The following is a 17224-nucleotide window of genomic DNA, read 5'->3' as shown; positions in this document are numbered from 1 at the left end:
AGTCAAAAATCAACTTTCATGTCCAGGATCGCTGTGCCACGAACCTCATAGCAATGGGAACAGCACCACACACTCCGACACCGCATAGAGGTAGCCAGTGGGCCCAGCCAAACTACGTGCCGTGGAGATTTCCTCGCTCCTCCACGCCTACCGACCAACTGCCCAGGCCCAGAAACGGTGAAAGGACCAAACATACGTCGGCCGACGAGAAGACCAACCGAACGACCAACCAACGGTCGTCCTGCTCCAATCTTCCTCCGTCGGACAGTTCAAATGTGTCGCCAGCGGCCGGCGAGAACTGGCTGTCGGCTCGTCAGCGGCGCTCCGTCTCTGACTTGACTGCTACTGCGTCCCGACTGCACTGCTGGTCCGTCTCCAGCCGACTCCAGACACACAACGGACCGGAAATACTATCAGTTGCTCCAGAGATGGTATGATAGTGCACTTATCGATACACGCTGCTGCTGCTGGTCACGGTCAAGTAACCAGAATGAGATTTTCACTCTGCATTGGAGTGTGCGCTGATATGAAACTTCCTGGCAGATTAAAAATGTGTGCCCGACCGAGACTCGAACTCGGGACCTTTGCCTATCGCGGGCAAGTGCTCTACTATCTGAGCTACCGAAGCACGACCCACGCCCGGTACTCACAGCTTTACTTCTGCCAGTACCTCGTCTCCTACCTTCCAGACTTTATAGAAGCTCTCCTGCGAACCTCACGGTCAAGTAAGTCAGGAAGTTAGTGACACCAGTAAATGGAATAAGAAAACGAGGCGGCAGTACTGTAATAGGAGATGACAAACAATAAATGGGATAAACGCGAGCCGTGTACGGCTCACTTTGCATGGTCTGACGAACCCAACGCGGATTCCGATGTGAGGGTGCGATTCCCGATTCCGTCTTTCCGGGGGAACAGCTCCTTGACACCCATACTGCGGGAAGGAGACAGTCTGGCGGCGGCTCCATTTCAGGGTATCCATGGGTCCAATGGGGCTCGTGCAAAGAACTGTGACGGCCAAGGAGTATCGTACACTGGTTGCACACCACATGCACCACTTCACGACGATCATGTTTCCCGATGGCAGTAGCATTTTCCACCAAGATAGTGCACATGTCACAAGGCCAAGAGTGTAATGGAATGGATCGAGGAACACAGCGGCTAGTTCCAGTTGATGTGCTGGCCCACCAACTCGCCAGATTTGAACCTGATCAGACACATCTGAGATGTGATTGAACGTGGCGTCAGAGCTCATCGTCCCCACCCCTGAATGTAAGGTAATTAGATGACTTGTCTGTGCAGACGTGGCGCCAACTCCCACCAGCGACCTACCAATGCCTCATCACCTCCATGCCACTACGAGTCGCCGCCGAATATCCGTGCCAAAGGTGGACATACCGGCTGTTAGGTAGGAAATCATAATGTTCTGGCTGATCAGTGTACATCCACTTCTATAATATGTAAGGGTTCTATCACATTCATCAATTATTATTCTTAAACTGTGGCATAAGCTCATAAGTTTTAGGTGTTCCGTTATTTCCACACATTACTTAACGCGAAACCTAGGGTGATTCTTCCCCCATCCTCCTAAAATTGAGCTTATTCTCCGCTTCTTATGGTCTTGTCAACGGAACGTTGACCCATAATCATCCATTCCACACAAACTAGATCATAGACTTTATCCTTCCTTTCTTTCAAATGGTTCAAATGGCTCTGAGCACTATGGGACTTAACATCTGAGGTCATCAGACCCCTAGAACTTAGAACTACTTAAACTTAACTATGCTAAGGACATCACATACATTCATACACAAGGCACGATTCGAACCTGCGACCGTAGCAGTCGCGTGGTTCTGGACTGAAGTGCCTAGATCCGCTCGACCACCGTTGCCGGCTCTTTTTTCGCCTTTATGGTCGTACAATGTTAACATCTATTAGCAGCATCATGCCAGTGAAGAGGCTATGGAATCCTGTAAGCTAGGTGCAGTGGTAAGACAAACTGGGCTTGTTTTCCGAAGGATGACTGTTCATATCTCTTTCCGGCAGTCAGAATTTAGGTTTTATCTTGCTGAAATGTAAGCCCAGGAAGGCTTGCCGTGAAGGGCAGAGCGTAGAATATCGACGATGTACCGCTGTGCCGTAAGAGTGTAGCGGATGACAAGCAAAGGAGTCCTGCTATGAAAACAAATGACAGCCCAGGACACCACTCCTGGCTGTCGGGCTGTATGCAAGCGACAGTCAGGTTGGTATCCTATACTGTCTGGGGCTTCCCTTGACATGTCTTCGGTATGGAGTGTCATTGACTGAAGTACAGTTGTCTTCAGTGATGAGTCGCTCTTCGAACTGAGCCCCGATGATCAGCGAGAATGTTTCTGGAGATGCCCTGGACAGTGGTGGTTTCTGCTGCTTGACCAGAGAGGTCACCGGATGACTCCCCAAGTGAGAACGTTTGGAGCTTTATGTGTAGGTCTCTCCAACAAGATCGGGACTTTGACGATCTAACGCACCACGTAGACAGAATTTGCTACTGTATCCCTCAGGAGGACGTCCAACAACTCCGTCAATCAATGGCAAGCAGAATAACTGCTTACATACGGGCCAGAGGTGAACCAACGCATTACTGACCTCCAAAATGTGAGGCTCTTTCTCCTGAATTTCTGAAATTTTTATCTTTTTTTAAGGCGACTTCTGGGAACGGGTGTTATCAAAGATTGCACGACTTCAAAATAATTACTAGAAGCAGACTGATCGCAGTTAACGCAGTTGACAGACTGAGACTCGTTAGAAGAATCCACAGGAAGTGTGGCCCGCTCATGAAGGAACAGCTTACAAACCCTCGTTCGACTGATACCTGAATATTGCTCATTAGTCTGGGTCCCTTATCAGATAGGATTCATAAAGAAAATAGAGAAGGTAGAACCGAGATATTCATTGGAGGAATACTTACGAAGTGTAGTCCAGCCACGAAAGAGGCAGCTTGCAAAAACTTCGTTCGACCATGTACGAGGGGCGTCTGAAAAGTCCGTGCAAAAATAAAAATCACTTACGTGTTTGGGATAAACCTTTTTTATTTTTCGACATAGTCTCCTTTTAGACGTATGGACTTCGTCCAACGCTGTTGCAATTTGTTGATACCTTCCGAATAATAGAAATTGTCCGAGTCTGCAAAAAAAAGCTATTAATTGCTGCAATCACCTCCTCTTTTGAATAAAATCTTTGTCCCGCCAGCCATTTCTTCAAATTGGGGAACAAACAGTAGTCCAAGGGAGCCAAGTCTGGGGGATAGGGGAGATGTGAAACGAGTTGCAGTCCTATTTCCATTCATTTTGTGGCCACAACTGCTGAGGTGTGTGCTGTTGCATTGCCGCGATGGAAAAGGAATTTTTTGCGGTCCAATCGCCGGCGTTTTTCTTGCAACTCGGTTTTCAGACGGTCCAATAACGATGAATAATATGCACCTGTAATATTTTTACCTTTTTCCAGATAGTCGATGAGGATTATCCCTTGCGAATCCCAAAAGACACTCGCTATAACCTTTCCAGCCGAAGGAATGGTCTTCGCCTTTTTTGGTGCAGATTCTCCCACGGTAACCCATTGTTTAGATTGTTGTTTGGTCTCAGGAGTGTAGTAATGTATCTATGTTTCATTCACAGTGACGAAACGACGCTTAAAGATCTGCGGATTCTTCCTGAACAGATTCAAACCATCCTTGCAACACCTCACACGATTCCGTTTTTGGTCAAGCGTTAGCAATTGCGGAAATCATCTTGTGGATAGCTTCCTCATGTCCAAATGTTTATGCAAAATATTATGTACCCGTTCATTCGAGGTGCCCACAGCACTAGCAATCTCACGCATCTGAACTCTTCCGTCATCCATCACCATATCATGGATTTTATCAATGATTTCTGGAGTCGTAACCTCCACAGGGCGTCCAGAACGTTCAGCATCACTTGTGCCCATATGGTCACTCCGAAAATTTTCAAGCCGCTTATAAACTGTTCTGATCGAAGGTGCAGAGTCACGGTAATTTTTATCAAGCTTATCTTTAGTCTCCTGAGGAGTTTTGCACTTCATAAAGTAATGTTTATTCACTACACGAAATTCTTTTGCGCCCATTTTTTGACAATCACTCGTCTTCCTTGATTCACACGAATGCCAAACACAAAGAAATAGACCAGTATGGCTGAAAATTGGTGTACATCCTTCCCAAAGATTCTACTAACTAAACATGACGTTGGTAGCGCCGGTGGTGCCATCTCTGGGACTTTGCACGGACTTTTCAAACGACCCTCGTACTCGAGAAACTCTCGTCGGTTTGGGACACTTACCATATAATGTCGACAGAGAAAACAGAGAAGATCCAAAGATGAGCAGCGCGTTTCGTTATAGGTTCATTTAGATAGCGCGAAAGCGTCACGGAGATGCTCAGCCAACTCGAGTGGCCAACGCTACAAGAGAGGCGTTCTCTATCAACGTGTGGTTTTCTGCTAAAAGTTCCGAGAGCGTACGTTCCTAGAAGAGCTAACCAATATGGCTGAAAATTGGTGTACATTTTTCCCAAAGATGCAACTAACTAAACATGACGTTGGTAGCTCCAGTGGTGCCATCTCTGGGACTTTGCACGGACTTTTCAAACGACCTACGTATATCTCGCTAAAAGACAATGAAAGTAAAGTAAAGGGCATTCGAGCCCACACAGAGACAAACAATCTTTTCTCCTGTTGTGTCCTCCAGAAAACACTGAAAGAAGGGAGACTCAGAAGAGTGCCCAGCTGTCTATTGTCTAGCCTCCAGTAAGTGACGTACAAGTCAAGGACTACTTAATGTATCTGCCTGACGTCACACAAATAGTTTCCAAGGGGGCACCCTTACACCAAATGTGGATATAAGCGGACACACTGCTGCAGTCAGCAGTCCGCATCGCATCGTATCAGTAGCACCTCGAGATAGAAGCAGGACTCATCGATAGTCGCTGTCAAGAAGTGTCCAGATGGTCATAGTACTTAATGATGTTAGTCAACATTCACTTCATTCTGGACTAGGCCAAAAACATATCAGTTCAAGTGAACACTGAACTAGTGCCACGTGCCATACAGCTAATAAGTATTTGTAAAGTTTCTGTTAATAAACTATTACGTTTAGCGCCATGCACAGCTGGTGAATACAACACTTCACACACACGATTTGCTACTGGAACTGGAAAGAGGGAAGTAACAGTGATCCAGAAAATACTCTCCATCACACATCATGACATGGTTCACAGTGTACATAGCGTGAATCAGAACTCCACCGACAATCTTTCCTATGAAAATTCCTGGCAGATTAAAGCTGTGTGCCAGAGCGAGACTCGAACTCGGGACCTTTGCCTTTCGCGGGCAAGTGCTCTATGATTCTAGAAACATCCCCCAGGTTGTGGCTGATCCATGTATCCGCAATATCCTTTCTTTCAGAAGTGCTAGATCTGCAAGGTTCGCAGGAGAGCTTCTGTAAAGTTTGGACGGTAGGAGACGAGGTACTGACAGAAATAAAGCTGTGAAAAGTTGGGGGGGGGGGGGGGGGGGGGGCGTGAGTAGTACTTGGGTAGCTCAGATGGTAGAGCACTTGCCCGCGAAAGGCAAAGGTCCCGAGTTTGAGTCTCGCTCTGGCACACAGTTTTAATCTGCCAGGAATTTTCATAGGAAAGATTGTCGGTGGAGTTCTGATTCACGCTATGTACACTGTAAACCATGTCATGATGTGTGATGGAGAGTTTTATATCAGCGCACACTCCACTCCAGAGTGAAAATCTCATTCTGGAATCTTTCCTATGTTCAGAGATAGCAGCTGAGCATTTTGCTGTAAGGGACCAATGGTCTTTGGCAGCTAGTCACTGCCTGTCGATATACACGGAAAGGCAGGTAAAACAGGCTACCCCAAATATATCCAGAATAAATAAACATATCAAAATGTGGTTTCCGCCAAGTTATATCGGGCAATATGCCGAATTCTCTGAGCTCGTAATTTTATAGTCGCCGAATTACTTCTTTTTTTTTCCTGGTGGAACGGTGTACTTTTTTCTGTGGCATTTGAAACAAGCTTCTAAGAAAACTTCGAAGGTGTAGAAGTTGATCAAACAATATTTAGATAACAGCGGCGTAAACCGCTGTCCCGCCGTCGGGAGAGGTTTGACAAACGTCTGCCCTGATATATCAAATGTAAGCAGTAACTCAAGTACGGTTCGTGTGTTTATTGTCACGGCTGTCATGCCAAGTACTTAAAATGTTGACCTACAGCAAGGCTACACGCTATAAAGTGGTTCTGAGAAAAAAATACTGTGTGTTGAATCGAATTTCATCTGGAGTTAACGGCAGCACTGGCCTGTGTCATAAGCTACTCCATGCCTTCGGGAGTCGTCGGTGTTTCCCGATAGACCTCTTGTTTTAATTTTAGCCACAGATAAAAGTACAGAAGTGACACGTTTGCTGCGTTTATAGACCATTTTGCGTTTCCTGAACGACCGTTTCAATGCTCTCCAAATGTTCTCTAAAAACGACCTGTCATTACATGTGCGGAATAGGAGGGATACTCACTATGCTGGTGCCACACTGGTTGTCTTATGTTCAGTTACTTCTTCCAGTAACTGAGGCAGCAGCATGTCTTAGGAATTAGAGATACTTAAGAGTGTTTGGATTCCCATCAATAAAACAGGCGACCGTGATGGGGGTCTTGAAAAACACGCACCAAACATTGATACACCACGAGCGTTGTTTTGGTCTACTTCTTTGAGTCAGCGTGGACTTTCAGTTGACGATCAGTGGATATTGCGAACATTGACTTGAACAGAGTTTGTAAACGATGCTTCCTCCTTAAGCAAAGTTTTGTGTAGACATGCTGCATCACTTTGTACTTTTTCTAGATGACATTTGGGGAGCTGTAATTAGTTTTGGAAGTCATTGCCATGAAGCTGTAGACGCAGCGACGTATTAAGATGATGAAATGCGATGGAATGCAGGGTCTGCGGAATACTCTCTTGGTTCTCATCTCGTACTTCCGAGATGCCTCTTCAGCGACATTTGCATTGGATGTTACTATTGTTACAATGTTAGTTTCATTTCCTTCATCAGTTGCTCTTCTTTTTCTTGGCGTATTTTAATCTCCACACACCAGTTTCTAGAACTTTTTTTTTTTGTAAGTTCGCAAATACGGCCATCAGTTCTTGGCACGATTTGAATACTTTTCAGCACACAACCGCATCGCTGCTCAAATTGCTGCGTCTTAGTAGCATTACGGGCAAGCTATCTGATTGCTACAACAGAACAGAGACTGATGGACTTCAAGCAGACAGGAAAACATAAGAATCTTAGCTGAGCTACGAATTTGCTTGCATTTGGCATAAAAGAGCAGACTTTTGTGGAACCTTTCCTCCTCACGGCGGGACGGTGGTGTGGGACGCTGTTATCTTGATACTATTTGATATAGCCCCATTCATATTATCTCGTTGAAGTTCTCATGAAAACTTCTTTCAAATGTCACAAAGAGAAGTATATAGGTCCAGTAGGAAAAAGCAAGTAGGTCTCGTAATTCGGCGACTATAAACAACACAAATTACTTACGAACCTCAGGAAATTCGCCATATTGTTCGCTATAACTTGCCGAAAACCGCGCCTCTAGCACTTATTCATTCTGGATATTATAGGAGTGGACTGTCGTAGTTTCTCCACCCTGTACTGTATATGTAGGAGGCAGAACACTTTATCTTCTCTTCAGTCCCTCCCATATCTGACAAGGGGAGGTCACGACTTTGGTATCACGGGTTTACCACAAACTTTATACACCTTCAGTAGGCCATTAAAACAAGATAACGTGCAAGCAGTCAGGTGCACTACTTCGACAATTCCGAGGAAATCGCAAGAGAAGCTGTACACCAAGCTGCCGGCCGTAAGAAGTTGTGGTCAGCTGGTTAGCGTTCGCGCTGTGCAAGAGCATTGTGTTCGAGGTGACCATTCAAATCCCACTGATACGTATTTTCTAATCTATATTTTTCAGTATTGGCCATATTATTTAATTTATATGACATTTGAAAGGTAATGTAATGAAAAAAACCACGTGCAATTTCATGAAGATGTAGTGAATTTCGTATGTTATTTGACTATTTACAATTTGTAATTAAATTTTCAAGGACGAGGGACAACCCTGGAAGGTCCAAGTCAAACTTCGATAAGTAATGATGCGAATGACATTATTCAGAATTAAGGGGAGGTTTGCTATCTTTTCGTTAAAAAAATCGATTCTTTTTTAATTGCGTTTTTGGATCCATAAAAGTGTTTAGAATCCACCACTGAAACGGTTTTTCCGAATACGGAAAGGAAATGTTTGTTATTCGCGGTTGAACAAAAAAAATGCACCTGCCTGAAATCGGCCTTTTTCACGCACCAGTTTTTTTCTTTCGGAGGACGAGTTATTGTACCGGTGCTCGGGAGGAAACAAAAAAAGTCAAATGAAAGTTTGAACGCGTGTGTTTGGAAGATAGCTCCCAAGCATTTGTATTCTGGTGCAAAGACTGTGGAGACTGCGAGTTTCCTGGCAGTGAGAAGCTTCAACGAAGGGTATTCAGCAATTCTGAAGACCATGACAACGATGGACGTCACCCTGGGACTCTATTCGACGCAGTTCGCCAAGCATTCGGATGAGCACCGGATTCAATCGTCCGAAGACCGTTTGTCACCGACCGTAGGAGCGGCTCTGGAGCAGCGCAGAATGGCCCAGATCGAGAAGAACGCCGTCTATGAGGAAGAGAAAGGATTAGTTTATGGACCCGGAATAGCAGATTCAACGTAAGCTGCACAGTACTGCATTTATATGTAGTCAAAATTTCAAACGCGTTTTTCTCGAAATGACTTTTTTTAACGCGCGGTATGGTAACTTCAAATCTACTGAACCGATTGGCATGATGCTTCGTTTGCGACGAAGATAGCTAAATTGTCTTGGAGTTGTACCACTTTTATTCCGATCCATCAACTATAGTTATTTTTACTTCGCCGACGAAGTCGAAAAATCGATGGAAAAAACCTGTTTTGTTTCAAATGACCGTCATTTTGGTTCCTATGGTCCAAATAACTTAAGCGAGGTACAGCTCCTAAGAATCTTATATACTTCGCTAACGTCAACTCAATTTTGATTTCAGACGAGCGGCTGACCTGTGACATACCGCGCGTAGAGGTCTGCATCGAAATTTTGTTTCGTTCCGACGGCACTTCCGCCTCTGCTCTTCGACAAATTTGACATTGATATCTATAACACATACTGAGAAAAAAATTCTCAAAGAACATGCTTTTTTCGGGCGAAAGAGAGTAAACCTCCTCTTGATAATATAGTAAGTGACATTATGCCACGCCACAAGGGTATTTACAGTTACTCGTCGGATGCCCTCTCGATTTCGCACGTTGCAGGATGGTGTTTGTCATACACATATGGAAAACATAAATTGATACATCATGCAAATACAAGTGGTTTTTTTATTATATTAGCTCTCAAATGTCATATAAATTATCAGCCCTCTGACCGAACACGCTGAGCTGCCGAGCCGGCATCACTTGATCACCTACCCACAGGTACATAAGCCACGTAACAGACGCGTAAAATTTCTCCTGCGATTTTCTCGGAATTGCCAGTGTAGTGCACCTGACTACTTTCACATTATATTGGTTTGATGAGCTATTAAATATGTACAATGTCTGAAGTAAGTCTGTGATATCTACGCCGTTGCCTCGCCTTGTAAGTCTGGGTTTCGCCTCTGTTGCTATTGACGTCGACGACACTCGAAATTCTAGTCATGCCTCGCTCATAAGCTATCACCTTCCCTCAGTAGCGACAGCAGCGTGTCTATGAGGTGGGGCTGAAGCGCCGGCACAGTTATCTGTACAGAGGGGTTGACGCACGCCTCGTGCGGCTGAGCCAGCGGAGCGTCTGCAGAAAGTGGGGGCGGCGTGTGGCGGCCTAGCTTCCGGGACGCCGGCGGCTGCTGAGTCAGGCGGTGCGGTCTGCCTGCAGAGGAATCACTGCGCTGCCGGGGTTTCCCACAACAACGAGGTGTCGCGCCACTCAGTGCGAGCAGGCACCAACTGCTCCGTGCCGCTCATAGTCCTAAGGAAGGGAGGCATCCGGGAGAACCGTATCGTTCACAAGAATAGCGTTACTTAAGCTTATGGGCTGCCCAACTCGGAGTGTACCACACTACCTGCTAAGAGCTATCTAAATGACATTAGACTGTCTTAAACCCCTGTTCGCTTGAGCGACTTCCATATTTAAATCGACTATTGGAGATGGATACTCGTCAGCCGTCAGGCTGTCTTGTAAACTACGACCAGTGAAATTTGCGTCCAGAAAAGATCCAGAGAGATGCACTAATTCCTCCGATCGAATTCTGCAACTCGCCGGCAGGTAGAAGAGGCGAGGGCTCTTAGGTGCTGCTTTTCTTTATACAAACTAGAGGTGAAGAGCTCTGGAGATGCTCGAACAAACATTTTTACAACCTGAAGCTATAGTAATTTATTTTATTTTCTGTCTCACGCAATTACCAAAATTTTAATTATGACCGGATCTTCAGAAACAGTAATGTGAAAACGTCAGAACCAAATTACAAAGACTAAATTTAAGAACTGTATCTCTTCTAGGCGACAAAACATAATTTAAAATAAACATATGCCCCATGTCGAACAATAAGCGTATGGTACACTTAATGGATACAAGACGCGTTGTCATAGTAACTAGAACCCAGAAGTATGCACATATACAGGAAACATGAGCTGTACACAGCTTCTTCTCCCCCTCCTAGCATTACATATGTGCGTCCTCAGTATATGTCTTCGAAAAAAAGCCCAAAAATTACATAAGTTTTATATTTCCTGGACAAAGGAAAAGCCTACACTGTACATAAATCGATGAAAACGGTGAAGGGGAAAACGCCGAACGAGTGGGAGAATGATTGGCGCTCTGAGGGTCGCGCAAAAAGTTACTTATGTTCATAGATAATAAAAATAATAATAATAATTTCGTGTGGCTCAGTGACTTGGTGCAGATCTTTCTATTGGACGCCGCAGCAGCAACTTGCTTCCCTCTAGCCTACACCAGTTTTCCAACCGGGCAAAGGACCTACAGTCTGACGTGGAATCCGAAGCATTTGTCATTTCTGGCGATTCCTAACATCCTTTAGAGAAGAAGGCTTGGTTAGAACGAAACTGAAATATTTAGGAACCGAACGAGATTCGATACCCCAACCTCTCAATTTACAGGCACACGCTGTACCGCTAGCCCAGCAGTCCATATTTATGTTTTGCTGAGTGAGTTTGCGAGTATCAGAATATGTGACATATATATGATGGCCGTATTTTTTGACTGCACTGGCTTAGAATTATTTACACCGCCAAGGAACCGTAGTTTTTAGTATTTGACATTATTTTCAACTTGATACCCGTTCCTGAAGACAAGGGATCTTCAAAGTCGGACAACAGACAGACAGACAAAGAACAAAGTGATTTTATAAAAGTTCCGGTTTCTACTGGCAGAGGTTCAGAACCCTAAAAACGGATTTTTGAAAATTATTTGGCCCTTAGAAAAAAGACATAATGAAAGATACAAAATAAGCTACGTAATATCTTCTAAATGTTGTTAGATATCTTTGTGGATATTTCCTCATGAAAATGTATGGACGACACGTTTCATAGTGATTCACTTCAAACAAGTGTTCATACCGGTTTCCTTAACGTTGCTACAATAATCTGAACAAATTACCCTTATGCATCTATAATTTCTAAATCCTTACTGATTTCTTTCTTAGACGCAGGGGACACAATTTTCTTTTGCTATCCATGAAGTGTGCGCAGCAATTTAATCATTTACACTATTGGCAATTAAAATTGCTACACCAAGAAGAAATGCAGACGATAAACGAGTATTCATTGAACAAATACATTATACTAGAACTGACATTTGGTTACATCTTCACGCAATTTGGGTGCATAGATCCCGAGAAATCAGTACCCAGAAGAACCACCTCTGGCCGTAGTAACGGCCTTGATACGCCTGGGCATTGAGTCAAACAGAGCTTGGATGGCGTGTACAGGTACAGCTGCCCATGCAGCTTCAACACGATACCACAGTTCATCAAGAGCAGTGACTGGCGTATTGTGACGAGCCAGTTGCTCGGCCACCATTGACCAGACGTTTTCAGTTGGTGAGCGATCTGGAGAATGTTCTGGCCACGGCAGCGGTCAAACAATTTCTGCATCCAGAAAGGCCCGTACAGGACCTGCAACATGCGGTCGTGCATTATCCTGCTGAAATGTACGGTTTCGCAGCGATAGAATGAAGTGTAGAGCCACGGGTCGTAACACATCTGAAATGTAACGTCCACTGTTCAAAGTGCCGTCAATGCGAACAAGAATTGACCGAGGTGGGTAACCAATGGCACCCCATACCATCAAGCCGGGTGATACGCCAGTATGGCGATGACGAATACACGCTTCTAATGTTGTTCACAGTGATGTCGCCAAACTCGGATGCGACCATCATGATGCAGTAAACAAAACCTGGATTCATCCGAAAAAATGACGTTTTGCCATTCGTGCACCCAGGTTCGTCGTCGAGAACACAATCGCAGGCGCTCTTGTCTGTGATGCAGCGTATAGCTCATGCTTCTGCAAACGTCGTCGAACTGTTCGTGCAGATGTTTGTTGTCTTGCAAACGTCCCAATCTGCCGACTCAATGATCGAGACGTGGCTGCACGATCCGTACAGCCATGCGGATAAGATGCCTGTCATCTCGACTGTTAGTGATACGAGGCCGTTGGGATCCAGCATGGCTTTCCGTATTACCCTCCTGAAGCCACCGATTCCATATTCTGCTAACAGTCATTGGATGTCGACCAACGCGATCAGTAATGTCGCTATACGATAAACCGCAATTGCGATATGCTACAATCCGACCTTCATCAAAGTCGGAAACGTGATGGTACGCATTTCTCCTCCTTACACGAGGCATCACAACAACGTTTCACCAGGCAAAACCGGTCAACTGCTGTCTGTGTATGAGAAATCGGTTGGAAACTTTGCTGATGTCAGCACGTAGGTGTCGCCACCGGCGCCAACCTTGTGTGAATGATCTGAAAAGCTAAACATTTGCATATCACAGCATCTTCTTCCTGTCGTTTAAATTTAGCATCTGTACCATGTCATCATCGTGGTTTGGCAATTTTAATGGCCAGTAGAGTAATTAGAATAACTGCAAGGGCTTTCGGATAGTACAACTTAAAAAATGAGAATTCTGCTTTCTGTCACCCTGCTGCTGCGTAATAACAACTGCTGCAATGTCGTCGTAAGAGAGAAAGAGAGAGGACATTCCATATAACGCAGATAAACAGCAACTTCATCATCAGGTTAACTGACCTGACACTTTGCCCTACTAAAAGGCTTGCTTAGCTTTCGGTAGGTAGTTATCAAACGCGAAGAGTTGCAGGGTCACGTCTCGACAAACAACTCCATCCTAACAAACAGAGCGTGCGAAGAAAGGCTGTGACGTGAGTTACGTAATAGTGGGTCGGCGAGAGCCGGTAGCGCACAAACTGGCGCAGGAACTACGTACGCCTGCACTTGTTTAGGCTGCGGTGAGACAGCAAACAGGCTGGCAGCAGACGGCCCCCATCCGGTAGGTGTTGTTGCCGGCCAGGTGCCAAGGACGCGCCGAGCGTGCTGATGACGTTCCGCCGTCACCTGTTGCAGCAGCCGTGACCTGAGCCCGCCGACTTCGCCACCAGCCAACTACTTTGCCCAAGGACCACGACCCGCTCTTCTCTCCAAACAACACACATGTTTATTATATAGGGTGTTTGCGTACGAGCGTGCAAAAATGTAACACGATGTAGAGAATGTTCAAGTGTGTGTGAAATCTTAACTGCTAAGGTCATCAGTCCCTAAGCTTACACACTACTTAACCTAAACTATTCTAAGGACAAACACACACACCCATGCCCGTGGGAGGACTCGAACCTCCGCCGATGCCGAGAATACTGCACTGAACAATTTAAGGTAGGGAACCTGGGATCGGAGAAGGCAGCTTAAGGAGATACAGAAGTAAACTTGTCCACCGCTTTGTCTAGCACTACTGTTTTCGAACTTATTTACAACTGACATGCTTAAAAGATTACACATACATGTTTATTTACATCGAGCCTGATTATCCGGGAAGTCATGATATAGATTTTTTTAAATTTTACTTGTCCACAAGGTGGCTCTGTTGTATAGTGTTTATATTGTCTCACGATAGAACGTCATATGAATCAACGAGAGACCAATCATTACTTAGTGCTATTCAGAGACGTACAGTACTATATGAGAGCCGGCCGCTGTGGCCAAGCGGTTCTAGGCGCTACAGTCTGGAACCGCGCAACCGCTACGGTCGCAGGTTCGAATCCTGCCTCGGGCATTGATGCGTGTGATGTCGTTAGGTTAGCTATGTTTAAGTGGTTCAGAGTTCTAGGGGACAGATGACCGCAGAAGTTTAGTCCCATAGTGCTCAGATCTATTTGAACCATTTTACTATACGATGCAGCAGTACCGGTCAGTATTTCCTGGTCGCTGTATTGGAAGGGGAGGTACTATTCGATAGCCTGCGACGTCACCTGACCTGAGTCCAGTTGATTATTACCTATGGAAATATCTTAAGTCACTTTGTGTATGACACCCCAGTGGATGCAGAGATGGAATTAGTTGCCAGAATTGTGGCTGCCTGTGAAGCGATTCGAAACACACCAGGGATATTTGTCAAGGTGCGTCAGAATCTTGCTCGCCGATGTCATGCTTGCACTGTGGTTGATGGCTGTCAGTTTCAGCACATTTTGTTCAATACAGTCAAAGTGTCAATGATGGTATTTGCAGTTAACTAAAGCAAATAAAAAAGTACACAGTAAAGTGATTTTATTCCTATTATGTCTTTAAGCTACCTGATATTGTTCAGTGAACCGTCCTCTATGTACCGTTAAATTTTTGCACTATTTTATGGAAATACCCCGTAGATGATTGAAACGAGTACGCAGATTTGTTGAAGCTATATTGTTTGACATATTGCCGTAGGGCTTTGCACACACTTCGAAATATTCAAAAAGTGGTCTATATGACCCCCTACTAATTCTGTAAGTATAAAGTCGATAGTCAAATTCTTCGCATGTTCGGTACAGCATGTCCCTATCAGTCTCTTCAAAAGCACTGTTGCTGTGAGCTCGCAGTTCTAGTAGGTTTCAATATTACATGTAACCATATAACCCCAAAGAAATATATTGTATGACATTAGCTTGGGAGAGTATGTAGGCCATGACATGAACTGATGATCATCAAACCCATCACGACTGATACATCAGTTTCTCAATTTCCTGTTCCAGAATTCATGAACACCATGATGGAAGCTGAAGTCCATATTATCGGTCTCCGGCTGTGGCACGAGTCTATCTTCCAGAGTGTCCAGATACAAGTGCCCTGTAACGGCCTTTTCGCAGAAGAAAATCAACCGTAAACTTTAAACCGTGAGACTGCGCAGAACACATTAACTTTTGGTGAATCTTGAAAGTGCTCCACGATAGCGTAGGGACTCACTGCCTCCGGATTCGTCCTTTTACCTGTTCACCGTGTGGTTCACAAGAGTGTTGATGATGACTTTCTTATACATCCCAGCCTCCTCCATCGAAAATTCAAAGCGTCTGACTTCGTTATGGAGAGTCAGGTTTTGTAGCAATTGCAAGTGATAAAGCTTCAGCTTCAGTCGTTTCCTTAAGATCCTCCAAATGTTCGGTTGCGGTATGTTCAGCTCTTTGCTTGTTCTGTTTGTCCACTTCAGTGGGCTACGTGCGAAATTCGCCCACACGCGGTCAACCGTTTCTCCACTCGCTCTGGGCCGACCTGTTAACTTCCACTTTGCAGAGGCATCCAGAAGGTTAAAATTGCAGACACCGTCGCAGAATGGAGCTGGCTATTGGTGGATGTCTTTCGAACTTCGTTCTGAAGTGTCGTTCTACATTTACAACAGAGTGATGTGAATGCATTTCAAGCACAACTTACGCTTTCTTACCGCCTGTCGCCATGTTGCTTAACTGCTCACTGGTGCGCTCTCGCGGCAGAAATCTGAAACGCAGCTATAACAATAGAAAACGTTTTGAGTTTTCCCTTACGACTGTTGAGCTTTGTGACAATGTGCCAGTTAATGCAGCTACAGAGAACTTATAAAATTGCTTCAGGCATTTATAATAATCTTGTATATTATCCGGACAGCCCTGTGTAATTGCGGGACAGACCACTAGGTGTCACCAGAGGCCGACCCGCCAGAATAAGAAGAGGCGTGGAGTTGTTAATAGAGAAGCAATGACAGCAGAATGATTCGGTCATGAGAGCTCGTTGACTTCGAACATTGGATAGTCACTGAATGTCACGCGAGTAACAAATGCATCAGGAACATTTCAATCCTTCTCATGCTGCCAAAATCGACTGTTGGTGGTGTGGCTGTTACATGGAAACGTGAAGGAACAACCACAACTAAACCAAGACCATGCAGATCTCGTATAGGGACCGTCAAGGACTGCGAAGTGTGTGGTTGTGAAGTATTACATGAAGTGAGTGGATATAATCATTTGTGATTTCCGAAGTGGTACCAGCAGTTTAGCTAGTATACTGTCCATGATTTCGCTGTTACAAAGAACGGGGTACAATGGTCAAGAAGCTCTTTTTGCCACACATTTCTGTAGTCATGCCTAAGCGACTTCTGATGTATCATAAAGAGCTACGCCACTAGGACTGGAAATGAGTGATTTGGAGTGATAAGCCGCTGTACTCTGTGGCAATTCGATGGAAGAGTTTGCGTTGTTGAATACCTGGAGAACGATAACTGGCATCACGTTTAGTGCCAGCAATAAAGGTCGGAAGAGGCGGTGTTACGGTGTAGGGGTGCTTTCCTTGGTTATGCTGTGGTCTTCTTCTGGCACTTAAGAAAATGCTAAATGCAGAAGGATGTGAGAACATTTAATAGCACTGTGCTCTGTGTAGGACAGAGGAATAGCTCGGAGATGATGACTGTATCAGCCCGACAATCTTCTCTGTTTGAACAACATCTTTGAGGCTATGCTTTGTGTACAATAAAGATTCTGAAATGGATTACTTGCCCAGAGTCCCGATCTGAATTCCATGAAGCACTTAGTGGATGAGTTAG

General features: G+C 44.9%; 1 protein-coding gene across 1 annotated transcript in view; it reads right to left on the bottom strand.

Moving 5' to 3' along the window:
* The window catches only part of LOC126272054 (SH2 domain-containing protein 3C), a 950261-nt gene that overhangs the window by 912734 nt on the left and 20303 nt on the right, over nucleotides 1–17224 (bottom strand). The window lies entirely within an intron of this gene.

Source organism: Schistocerca gregaria, chromosome 5, assembly GCF_023897955.1.
Source record: "Schistocerca gregaria isolate iqSchGreg1 chromosome 5, iqSchGreg1.2, whole genome shotgun sequence".
Lineage (NCBI taxonomy): Eukaryota > Metazoa > Arthropoda > Insecta > Orthoptera > Acrididae > Schistocerca > Schistocerca gregaria.
The sequence above is the reverse complement of the archived record's forward strand: the minus strand, read 5'-3'. Positions and strand labels throughout refer to the sequence as shown.